A 12,573-nucleotide genomic window follows, 5' to 3' on the forward strand; every position below is an offset into this window, starting at 1 on the left:
CCCCCGCGCCCCCCCTGCACCCCCCTGTGCCCAAGGCCCACACGCCTCCCCCGTGCGCCCCCCCGCGCCCCACTGCTTCCCCGTGCGCCCCCCCTGCGCCCAAGGCCCCCGTGCGACCCCCTGCGCCCCCCCGTGCGCCCCCCCTGAGCCCCCCTGTGCCCAAGGCCACTGTGCCCCGCGCCCCCCTGTGTGCCCCGTCCTGCGCCCCCCGCCCCGCCCAAGGCCCCGGCCTCCCCGTGGCGTGGTCCTGGCTCCAGCCCACTCTGCAGCCCGCAGGGCCCCCCCCAAGTCAGGCGCCGGCTCTCCAGGCTCCAGGCGCTCAGGCGCCGCCCCTGTGCCCTGGCAGCGCCCACCGACATCTTGTGCCACAGCTGCAGGCCCGTCGGGCAGCGGGAAGGACGGCGGCTGCCCGCTCCTGGAGGCCCCGGGGCCACCTGTGCCCTGGGCGCAGGCCCCTGTCCACCCCCAGCCCGGCCGCCCCGCGCCCCCGCCCGCTGCTCGCGGGCCCTTCTCCCCGCACCCACGCGGCAGGGCATAACCTCCTCGGCCTCCAAGGATCTGGGGATCTCAGTGGACCACAATCCAGAGCTAAGTCAACCTGTTACCGCTCAGGGTTTAAGCCAAGGACTTTGGGCCAAACCCCAGAAAGTGGAGGAATAGAAAAACAACGCAGGTAAAAGACATAGTCCCCGTTCCTGGATACCCACAGGTGCCCGCTGGGTCCCGAAGTGTTTGGCAGAAGTCAGATTCCCTCTCGTCGTGCTAAAGAGCTTAGGGAACCAAGATGCCCGACTGTATGTTAGGGCAACAAAAGAAAAATCCTCCTCTGCTCTCCTTTTGCTACATATTTTTTTCTGTCAATTTGTGATAATCATCTATCAATCCTGCTTTTATTTTTTATTTGCTTTTAAAAAAGATTTTATTTATTCATAAGACACACAGAGAGAGAGAGAGAGAGGCAGAGACACAGGCAGAGGGAGAAGCAGGCTCCATGCAGGGAGCCCGACGCGGGACTCGATCTTGGGTCTCCAGGATCACAGCGTGCGCTGAAGGCAGACACTCAACCGCTGAGCCCCCCAGGCGTCCCACTTTTTTTCTTTTCTTTACCTTTTTTTATTTTCTTTCTTTTTTTTTTTTTGAGAGGGAGAGAGGGGAAGTGGGCAGAGGGAGAGGGAGACAGAGAATCTTAAGCGGCTCCGCACCCAATGGGAGCCGATCTTATGACGGTGAGATCATGACCTGAACAGAAATCAAGAGTCAGTTGCTTAACCGACTGAGCCCCCCAGGAGCGTGTGAATCCTGCTTTTAAAATAGCACATGCTTGAGATCCCTGGGTGGCTCAGCAGTTGAGCGTCTGCCTTTGGCCCAGAGTGTGACCCCAGGGTCCTGGGATCGAGTCCCTCATCGGGCTCCCTGCTGGAGCCTGCTCCCCCTCTGCCTGTGTCTCTGCCTCTCTCTGTGTGTCTCTCATGAATAAACAAATAAAATCTTTAAAATAGCACATGCGTGGACGCCCGGCTGGCTCCGTGGGTAGAGCAGGTGACTCCTGATCTCAGGGTGGCAAGTTTGAGCCCCACACTGGAGGCAGAGTTCACTTAAATAAAACTGCGTGTTTATACAGTCCGGTGAGGAGGACAGAGCTCACAGTGAACAGCAGAGGGAACAAGTATGAACTACAAGTGCTACTGGGAAATAGCATAATGGGAGACGGGGGTGAAAATTAAAACATACTTAGCTTAATCAAGGAAGGCTTCCTGGAGGAGACCTGATTTGGAAGTAGAATGGCGATATGAACTTGGGAAGAAAGTTCCAGAAGGGGGAAACACTGGTCCCGAAGTAAGGCAGATCCTGTGTTTTATTTTGGGTTGAGGAACAGGTGCATCCAGCTAAAACACATCTTCTCTGAAAATAGGTTAAGAAGAAACGAGACCCGGGCGGGAGAGGGAAGACTTCAGGGTCGACAAGGGGATCTTCGATAATGCTGGCGCCTGAAGTGGGCGGGAGGGGACCAGAGGCACCCCCTCCTCCAAGGAGTCCTCCCGCGCTTGGGATTGGCTACGGGAGAGGCGCCTGGACCCAGGGGCCCAGCCACCACCTTCTGCTGCACCATGAGAAGGTTCAGGCGTCTGGTCACCGGAGGGAGACAGGTCTCCCCAGCTTCGGCCACCAGCCCTGACACAGTCGGGGGAGAAGGGAGAGAGGCGACGGGAGGGGACACACAGAGGTCCCGGCCTGCAAACTGGACCAGATATGTGCCAAGCACCGTACGGGCACTGAGGGTCCAGGAGTGATCGTGGCCCAGTCCCTGGCAACACGATGCTCGCAGTCCCTGGGGGAGACCACCCACTCATTCAGGAAGGGTGCCGGGCACTCGCGGGGCGGCTGGCCGCAGGCGCTAGGGATGCCGACCAGGTGGTGTCCGGCCCCCCCCCCGGGACCCCCTGTCTGCTGCAGAGGATAGGGCCGCAGCGGGCAGTGGGATTCAGGGTGCTGAGCACTGCGCAGGGGATGGGACAGCTGCTGTGGGCAGGGGCACGGGGGTGGGGGCTGTTCTGGAAGGCTGGAGGCGGGAGGGCTCTGTGCAGGGTCTTACTCCTTCTGCACCCCCTTACTGATAACAGTTTTGAAATTAGACCCGGGGGATCCCTGGGTGCCTCAGAGGTTTAGCACCTGCCTTCGGCCCTGGGTGTGACCCCGGGGTCCTGGGATCGAGTCCCACGTCGGGCTTCCTGCATGGAGCCTGCTTCTCCCTCTGCCTGGGTCTCTGCCTCTCTGTCTCTCATAAATAAACAAATAAAATCTAGAAAGAAGAAAGGAAAGAAAGAAGAAAGAAAGAAAGAAAGGCATTAAACCCGAGTTCAAATAAAAAGAAAAGGCCGCAACCATGGTGGATATCATGGAGCTGCCCACGTCGCGTCAAGGCCAGATGCTTGCTCAGTTCATCGACAGGCGGGTCGGGTCGGCTTCGTGGGGAGGCTGGAGAAGACTCATCCCACTGGGAAAATGTTTATACTTTCAGACAGAGAAGGAAAAAAATGGAACTATTGAGTTGATGGAGCCCCTTGATGAAGAAATCTCTGGAATCGCGGAAGTAGTTGGAAGAGTAACGGCCGCGGCAGCCTTTATGTCCGGTTTAAGGAGGGTGACCGTCCCTCCCATCTGGGCCTTTACAACGAAGCTGTGAAAATTACCCGTAAGTTTCCTCAGTTTTGTCCTTTGTGGGTTGTGCAATGGGATTGATCTTGATGAGCAGCACATTGAGGACTGTCATAGGAAACCCCTGATATTTGAGGGAGATTTCTGTGATTTTTAATATTTAACTTGTTCTCTTTTTTATTTCATTTACCTAACCTTGCAAGATATTGCAGTGTCCCACTTTTGATGAAACCTGTCTGTATATTGAAACTTAAGTCCTGGGCAGCCCGGGGGGTTCAGCGGTTTGGTCGCCGACTTCAGCCCAGGGCATGATCCTGAAGACCCAGGATCTAGTCCCACGATGGGCTCCCTGCGAGGAGCCTGCTTCTCCCTCTGCCTGTGTCTCTGTCTGTCTGTCTGTCTCTCTCTATGTTTCTCATGAATAAATAAATAAAATTAAAAAAATAATAATAACCTTAAAAAAAAGTAACTTAAGTCCTCTTAAAGAATCATGCCAAAAAAAATAAAAAAAATAAAAAAAAATAAAGAATCATGTCTCCAGGAATATGGTCAGATCAGACTCAAGAACAAAGCTGTTGCCTTGAATTTAGTTTTCTGTTTTATTAATAAAAGCTGAAATGGTAAGAAAAAGAAAAAGAAAAAGAAATAAAAAGAAACCAGTGATCTGTCTCTCTGGCTGAAGCTGAATCCGAACCAGGACGAGAAAGAATTGTCCCCGCCGGACTGTTTCCACCTCCCCGTCCTCCCAGCTCCCTGTACTGGCCATCCCCTCCTCCCCACTGGAGCCGTCTGGAAGGGCAGGGGCGAAGCAGCACAGCAGCAGGCGCATTGGGGGGAAGAGCCGGGGCAAAGGGCTGCAGGCAAGAGGGCCTGTGGTCTCCTTGGGGAGCCAGGGGTCCTCGGTGTGGACAGAAGGGGTTGGGACAAGCTGGTGAAGGGCCAGTTTGTCAGGCTCAGGGGGTGGGGACGGTGCGGGACCCCTGACATATTTACGGTTTAAATTTCCACTGGTTTTTCTGTAATACAGAAAATAGAATAGTGTCACGCTCTTGTCCCCGCTGTCCAGACTTAAAGTTTTATTAACCTATTATTGACCTTTTGTCAACTTTGCTCTAAAGTTTTAAAAATAGGGATCCCTGGGTGGCTCAGCGGTTTAACACCTGCCTTCGGCCCAGGGCGCAATCCTGGAGACCCAGGATCAAGTCCCATGTCGGGCTCCCTGCGTGGAACCTGCTGCTCCCTCTGCCTGTGTCTCTGCCTCTCTCTCTCTCTCTCTCTGTGTGTGTGTGTCTCTCATGAATAAATAAATAAAATCTTTTTTAAAAAATAAAGTTTTTTTAAAATTTTTTAAAGATTTTATTTATTTATTCATGAGAGACAGAGAGAGAGAGGCGGAGATACAGGCAGAGGGAGCAGCAGGCTCCATGCAGGGAGCCCGACGTGGGACTAGGTCCCGGGTCTCCAGGGTCACCCCCTGGGCCAAAGGCAGCACTAAACCACTGAGCCACCCAGGCTGCCCAAAAACAAAGTTTTAAAAATAGAATAAACAGGTCATTACAGATAAAACAGGAGCTCCGTTTCTCTCCTCCCCAGTACCATTCTCCTCCTTCCCAGACACACCACCATGCGGATTTGGGGTCGTTTGGCCAGTCTCTGTTGTCGAGCTTTGGCCACATACATATGCCCATGAATATATCATATTATATCTCTTCAGTGTTTTTTTTTTAAAGCTGTTCAACTATTATAATTCACATCTTGATTTTTTGCACTTCACAGTTCTTAGAGATTTTATGTATTTATTTGAGAGACAGAGAGAAGAGAGCATGAGGAGGGGGAAGGGCAGAGGGAGGAGCAGGCTCTTCGCTGAGCAGGGAGCCCCATGCGGGCTCCATCCCAGGACCCTGGGATCATGACCTGAGCTGAAGACAGACACGTTACCGACTGAGCCACCCAGGCGCCTCTCACTCCACATTTTTTTAAAAGTCTTCATTTGAGGTTTCTGGCAAAGCACCGTAAGGGTAAATCCGGGTTCGTAAGATCGCTCTGCCTACCAAGTGGAGATTCCAGGTGACAGTGGGGACTGAGGATGGGGAGAGTGGAAGGTGGGGGCAGGAGTTCGTTTTGTCCGCGCTGCTCTTCAGCACCACGAACGGGCCTTGGCTTATTGAAGATGAGCCAGTACTTGTTGGCTCAGAGAGGGTGATGGCAGGGGAGGAGTCCAGGCATCCCAGACTCACCGTCCGCTGTGATTCGTGGGCTGAAGGTGCTGGTATCCAAGATAGGAGAAGCTGGATTGCAGGGAAGGGTGAATCCAGAAGCTCCTGGGCCAGAGGACGCGGGGGCTGCATTGCACGGAAGGGGTCGAGGCCCGGGAGCAGACCACACTGTCAGGCTGGGGGGCTACGAAGGCTTTGGAGGGACGCAGAGACCGGAGGCAGGAAGGTCCAGCCCTGCTGGGGGCAAGGGGGCAGTTGAAGACCAAGCCAAGGGGGAAGGCCGGGGGCAGGGCCCAGCTTCTGCGTAACCCACGACCGACCGCCTGGCCGCCTGGGTGTGGTGGGTTCCCGCAGCCCATTAGCCGAGGCGGAGGAGGAAGGAGGTGTAAGAAGCGATTCTAGAATCATAAAGACTTTGTCAGACGCCCACGCTCCCAACTTCGCTCCCACTCCGTATCCATCGACGATGGACGGATGGACGGCAGGGTACTCAGCGCCGCTTCCTAGGGCCTTACTCTTGGCCGAAGCCAATCTCCCTGTTCAGGGAAGGATGTGAAACACAACCTGCCTTCCTGCTCCAAAACCCAGGGCTCCGGTCATCACCTCAAAAGGCTGCCCTCTGCCAAGCCACTGCCACCCCTTCACCCTCGCCCCGCCGCCCCTACCCGGGCCCAGCCTCCCCCCACCCCCTGCTGCCAACTCACCTGTAAACAGCTCCCCACCTGCTGTCTGTGCTGTCCTTCTGTCCCTCTGACACTCTGCCCTCCCCTGCAAGCTGGCCCCTCCCCTCCCGTCCCCTCCCCTCCCCTCCTCTTCCCTCCCCTCCCCTCCCGTCCCTTCCCCTGCTCCCTCCTCCCCATACCCCAACCTCAACTTCCTGAACTCAGCTCAGCAGGCAGCTCACAGTTTCATTCTTTTTTTTTTTTTTTTTTTTAAAGATTTTATTTATTCATGAGACACAGTGGGAGAAGCAGGCTCCATGCGAGGAGCCAGATGCGGGACTCGATCCCGGGACCCCGGGGTCCTGCCCTGGGCCGAAGGCAGACGCTCAACCGCCGAGCCCCCCGGGCGCCCCTCGCAGCTTCCTTCTCACTCCTCCTTGTCTCTCTGTGCAGCCCTCCCTGAGCCTGCCATAGCTGGGCCTCAGGGTTCTTGGGGTCCTGGGTATGACTGATGGCATGTCCCTACGTCACCCCTGAGTTCTGGGGCAGGAGGGCCTTACCCAGTGCCACTCTTTGGGGGGAACCAGAGTGTTGCTGTCGTTTTGTCTGGCAGAGCAAGGCACTTCCTTCCCTCAGAAAAGGAGCTGTTACGGGCCTAAGTCGCCCGACGCCCTTTCCTGGGAGTACTTGCAATTTGGATTTGTTCTTTATTCAAGGAATTTTAAGTATCACGAAGAAATGGAGTAGGTGGTGGGGAAAACTCTTGGAAGAGCCGGCCAGGATCCGGGCACCCCACTTCCCCACGAGCCTGCTGCTTGAAGGGGTGCTGGGACCCACCGGGGAGGGAGGCCCTTTGTCCTCCGGATCCAAACCTAGAGTCATCCAAGGACCAACCTAATGATCCTCAGACCAGGCTGTGACCAGTCCCCTTGCACCGTGGCCTTGGGAAGGCTTCTGACTTTTATCAGGGCCGCGTGGCCTGCGCAACGGCGCCTCCCCGGCCCCCACGGGGTCCCCCGGGTGGCTGCAGCAGGTGGAGAGAACTCGGCCGCCCCGTCACCGGTCGTGCCCAGCGAACCAGGTTTCTTCCCGGGTGGGGACACTCCTCAGCCCTTTTCCCTCCTTTCACTGACTGGGCTGGTTTCTCCGCAATCATCACAGGTTAGCTGTGCCACTAGGAGGACAGCAAGGCTCCGGGGGCGCCGGGGTGGCCCGCTCGGATCAGCGTCTGACTCCGGGTTTCAGCTCAGGCTGTGATCTCAGTGTCGAGAGAAGGAGCCCCGGGGCCGGCCCGGGGTCAGGGTGGGGTCTGCTTAAGACTTTCCCTCCCTCTGCACTTCCCCTCAAATAAATCTAAAAAATAAAAAAAATTTTAAAGAAGAAAGTGAAACTTTAGAGAGACCGGAGCTAGGGAAGGTGAGCTCCGGAGGGCCGTGGTGGCCCCATGGCCTAGGCCCGCGGGTGGCCCCTGGATGCGCGGCGAGCGCGGGGCCCTCGGAGCGTGGCAGCCCGAGCCCTGGGCTGGGAGCCCCACGCCGCGCCCACGGCGGCACCTGCAGAGGAGGACGCAGGTGAGGAGACGCAGGGTCAAGGCCTGAATGGTCGGGCTCCTTCCGCGGCCCTAAAACCTAAAGGAGCTAAGTGACAGGAAGCCTTGGGGTCTTTCCCTGAGAGTCCGAGCAATTGTGCCACGCTCCGTAGCCGGCTGGACCGGGTACCCTTCCCGGGCTTGATGATTAGCGGTCGCTGGTAATCATTAAACAGGAAGGAATCAGGAACAAGTGGCTGTAAAGTCACGCCAAATGTGTCATGTCGTGAGTGCTAAACCTGAAGGTTAAACCCGGGGAGGTGGGGGCGGCAGTGTGGTTTGTATGTTTTGTTTTTAAAGAGTGTCGGGGTCAGAAATCTGGCCCTGGTCCAGGCTCCGTCCCTCACACAAAGATTCTCAAACTTTTCTGCCAAAGTCCCTTTGATGTCAGAGAGAGGAGAGGGAATGGGCCCCAGTGATCTGGGGACTTATCTTAAAGGGCCCTGGCCAAGGACCCAATTCTTTTGAGGCCTAAGGTTTAGCACAATTTTTTTTTTGGTTTAGCTCTAAAATTATGCAGACTTGGCATTTTATTAATAGTGTATCTCGTGTGTGTTAATATAAAAATGATGTTTTAGGGACGCCTGGGTGGCTCAGTGGTTGAGCATCTGCCTTCAGCTCGGTCATGATCTTGGAATCCCAGGATCGAGTCCCACGTCGGGCTCCAGGCATGGAGCCTGCTTCTCCCTCTGCCTGTGTCTCTGCCTCTCTCTCTCTGTGTCTCGTGAATAAATACATAAAATATTTTTAAAAATGATGTTTTAAGGTGTTTGCCATCAAAACCTCTGTGGTACTCAGAGGGGCTTGTTACAGATCCTGTGACACCTATACTGTGCAGCGCCCGTCGTGTGGCCCCGGGACCCCTGCACTGCAGGTGAGCATTGTCACTGTGTGGTTCCCTGGTTGGATTTTTTTTAGTTCTTTAAACTTCTCTGCCACTGTCCCCAGTTTTATCTCTAATAACTACCATTTAGTGAGCACTTACTATGTGCCAGGCTCCCTGCCAAATGCTCTCTGTGCCTTGTCGTTTAAGCTGTCACAGCCCCCGGAAACTCAGAGACGCAAAGTGGCTTGCCTCAGGTCACACAGCTGTCAAGAGGCAAAGGGACTGACTATTCCAACAGCAGCTGTTTGACTCCAGGCCGACCCCCCCGGCTGCCTCTGGGGTCAAGGCTGGCGCCCCTGGCTGAATAGAAGCCTCCCCGGGAAGGAGATCGCAGTGGTGCACCGAGAGAGAGCATGGGTGTACTAGGAAGTGTGGGAAAAGCTCGGTTTGGGTCTGGCTGCAGGTTCTCGAGGGAATTCTTTGGCTTCTGGGTTCTCAGCTGTAAAAAAGGTTGAGAAGGTCTGTAAGAGGGACTGGAATGAAGATGAACCTTAGAGCCGGCACCTTAAACCCCTCTCCTGCTCTCCCGCTCACCCGCTGTACCACTTAGGTGGTTTCCTGGACCTCAAAGCCTTTCTTTCCTCCCTTCCATTTTTCTTGTTCTTTCTTTTTTTTTTTTTGGAGGCTCCATGTCTAGCATGGAGCCCAATGTGGGGCTTGAACTCACAACCCTGAGATCAAGACCTGAGCTTAGATCAAGAGTTGGATGCTTGATCGACTGAGCCACCCAGGCGCCCCTGTTTCCTCCTTTCTAGAATGTATAAAATCACACTCACCTACAGGGCCACTATGGGGATTAAAAATAACATGTGCAAAGCCTCCGGAACAGAGTTTGGCAGGTAGCAGTCGCTCAAGAACTGCTTCCCGTTGGTAGCGATCCTTGTAATAGCAGCATCAGCAGTGGTGCCCATATTCAGAAATCATCATTAGTAAAATGAGGGAAACGTGTGAGAGCAAAACCATGAAGGATGGCCAGAGCTTAAAAAGACGAAACTGGAGAAGGGGTTACCTTAATCCGCCCCGAAATAGTTGAGCTGGTTGGAGGCCTGGAGCTCCCTTTCATTGAAAAAACTCCAACAGGAGGCAAAACCAGAGAATGAGCCATAGTTCTTGTTTGTTTGTTTGTTTGTTTATGATTTTATTTATTTATGAGACACAGACAGAGAGAGAGGCAGGGACACAGGCAGAGGGAAAAGCAGGCTCCATGCAGGGGGCCTGATGTGGGACTCGATCCCGGGACCCCAGGGTCACGCCCTGGGCTAAAGGCAGATGTTCAACCACGGAGCCCCCCAGGCGCCCAAGATCTTATTTTTCACGTTCTTTTTCCTCTTTTCCATGATCCCCAAATGAACATTCCTCCAACACGTCCCTGCCTGCACTGGCGCCCGGCGCCCAGGACACTGCCGCTGTGGGAAGTCCTTCCTGGAGGAGAGACACCGAGCATCTCCTGGAAAGGGATGGGGGGGGCGGGAGCAGATGGGAGCAGCCAGTCCCTGCGCGGAGAGGGACGCTCGTGGTCCCGGCTTGAGCGCTGGCTAGGTCCGAGTCTGAGAGGGCCGGTGAGCCCAGCTTCCTCCTCTCGGCCAGCGTCCAGCAAGACCCCCCTCCCGCATCTCGGTGAGCTTGTGTGGCCCCGCAGGTGCTTCCCCAGGTCTCAGTGAAAGGGACTTTCTCTGAGGGGCCGCCGGGCCCTGACCAAAGGCCACCCCTCCGTTTCCTTGTTGGGCCCTCGCAGCCCAGCCTGGAGGGAGTTTCCCAGAGCGAGTGGGGCTTCCTGAGTGGCCAAGATGCTGTGGGGGTGGGATCGGCTGTCTTCCCCTGGGCCGTTCCCCCTAAGCCGGCGTCCCAGGCACCTCTCCCAGTTTGGAAAGCAGATTATTTATGGTTTATTTTTGACACCAGATCATCGCTGCCCAAGTTTCATCAATTTGTCACTGTTTTTATTGTCAGCAATTGCCCATAACTGGAGCACATTTAAAATGTCATTGATCTTGGTATTACAGTGTCATAATCTGACAGTAATAGGTGTAGCCAGCACAGGAAGCCCAGGCCCTGAGATTGATGGCGTTCAGCACACCAATTATACTCTGTCCATCTAAGTGATAAAAGAGTACGTAGGAGGCATTCAATAGATAAATTAGATATCGCTCCCAATTATGTCCCTTTATTTTATGGAGTCATATGTTCCCCTTAGAACTTTTTTTCTTCATTTGGCTTGTAAAGGGAGCATTACTTGGCCCCCAAAGATGAGGGCTGCTCCTCCGCCTGGCCCACCTTAGGCCTCGCCCTCATCCCTCTCTACCTTCTAGAAGTCTCTCGCCCAGGGCTTTCCCTGAACTCACCTCAGAGGTGCCTGGCATGCAGTGGGTGGGCACAGGATGGGGGTGCAGGTGCCCCAGTGTCCAGGGAGGGTTGGAGCAGGCCTCTTTGGGAAGGACCTGGAAGGCCGGATGGTGCTTTACGCTGGTGTGACGCTGGCCAGTAAGTGAGATGGGTCACATCCTCCAGCCCCAGACCAGCAGAGCCTTCTAATGAGGACAACTGGCGAATTGCTGAGGCTGGGGGGAGCATGGCCGGAGAGCTGTCAGCCCTCAGCAAGTGCATCCACCCAGCCCCCGGCCTCCCCTCCGTGGGGCCTGAGTGCAGCCCCTCCAAACCTCTAGCGAGCAGAAGCCCTGGAGCCGCCTGTACCTGCATTCCATCCAGATGCCTTCCCCGGCTCGATCCCCAGCACCACCCTGCGGGGAGGGTGCCGTGGCTCTCCCTGGGAGGCCACGGGCTCCCTGCCGGGGGATAAGCCCAGGACAGCTCGTTTCCAAGAGGAAGTGCCTGGCCAGAAACGAGAGAGGCTCATAAACCCCGGAAACCCCGCTGACAGCCTTGACCCGGTCCAGACCCCCGTCCCCCAAACTCCACGTCCCCCTGCAGCCGAAAGGACCCGCACAAAAGGCCGAGACATCAGGTGGCACACAGCGTTCCAGGCCGTTTATTGAGCTTTGCAAGAGGAAGTGTCCACGGGCCGGGCTGCTCCCCACCGCCCGTTGCCATCTCGGCCTTATAAATAATCCTGGCACTAAGTGCCCTGTTACACGGAGGGGAAGTTGTTCTTACAGCGTGAAACCTGAGAATGTGGGTCGGGGAGGCGGGGAGGCGGGGTGGGGGCAGGGGACAGAGACGGGGAGCATCGCCCGGAGGCTCCTCAAGTACACCCCGAGCTGGTGATAGATGGATTTCTGGGGCAGCGGATGGCATTTCAAGTGAAATGTTTATAGGAAACGAGTGTGATTTAAACATCGTCTTGGCCGATAAACACCAGCCAGACGGGGGGAGAGGCCAAGGCGAGGGGCGCAGGAATCAAAGGCCGGAGGCCCGGTGTTAAGTAGCTGTCTGAAGCTCCGCGCAAACACACGGCAGCTTTGGCTTGACACGTTTGGAAGAGCCGGTTAGGATCTCCTGGAGGGCGGCTCGGAGGAGGACCGAGCGGCCCAGCCGAGCGCCCTCAACGACTGCCCGGCCGTCACGCCCTCTGGAGACCTCGGGGCCTGGGCCCGGCCTGCCGCCAGCCTGCCCTGCCCTCAGCCTCCGCCCCGGGTGCTGGGCCGCGTCCTGCGGCGGGAGCAGAGAAAACACAGAACCTAGAAAAAAAGAGAGAAAGTGAAGGGAGCCAAAGGACGGAAGCCGAGGAAGAGAAACCGTCACCGAATCCAGAATCCAAGTCCTTGTCCCCAGGGCCACCGCTGCCACGGAGCCCAGGCCCCTCGCCTCTCACGTGCACCTGCGCATAACCCCTCCGCGAGTCTCCCGCAGCTTCCCTTGCCCCACGCAGATGATTCCCAATACATAAGGCACAAGGACCATTTAAAACTTAAGTCCCGGCATGTCGTTCCTCCCGGCTTTACTCAGAGTGAGTGAAGATCCAAGTCCTTAAGACAGCATAGACGTCCCTGCGCCACGTGGCCCCTGTCATCCTCTCCCACTCTCCTCGCCCATTCCACTCCGGCCACGTTGGCCTCCAGACACCACAAATTTGCTGGGCCCGTGGCTGCCCCAGGACCTTTGCACCAC

At 55.9% G+C, this 12,573-nt stretch overlaps 1 pseudogene; it reads left to right on the forward strand.

Moving 5' to 3' along the window:
- Positions 1-2,884: 2,884 nt before the first annotated feature.
- LOC112921025 (replication protein A 14 kDa subunit pseudogene) lies at positions 2,885-3,274 on the forward strand (annotated as a pseudogene).
- The last annotated feature ends 9,299 nt before the right edge of the window (positions 3,275-12,573 follow it).

The sequence above is a fragment of the Vulpes vulpes genome, chromosome 8 (genome assembly GCF_048418805.1).
Source record: "Vulpes vulpes isolate BD-2025 chromosome 8, VulVul3, whole genome shotgun sequence".
Lineage (NCBI taxonomy): Eukaryota > Metazoa > Chordata > Mammalia > Carnivora > Canidae > Vulpes > Vulpes vulpes.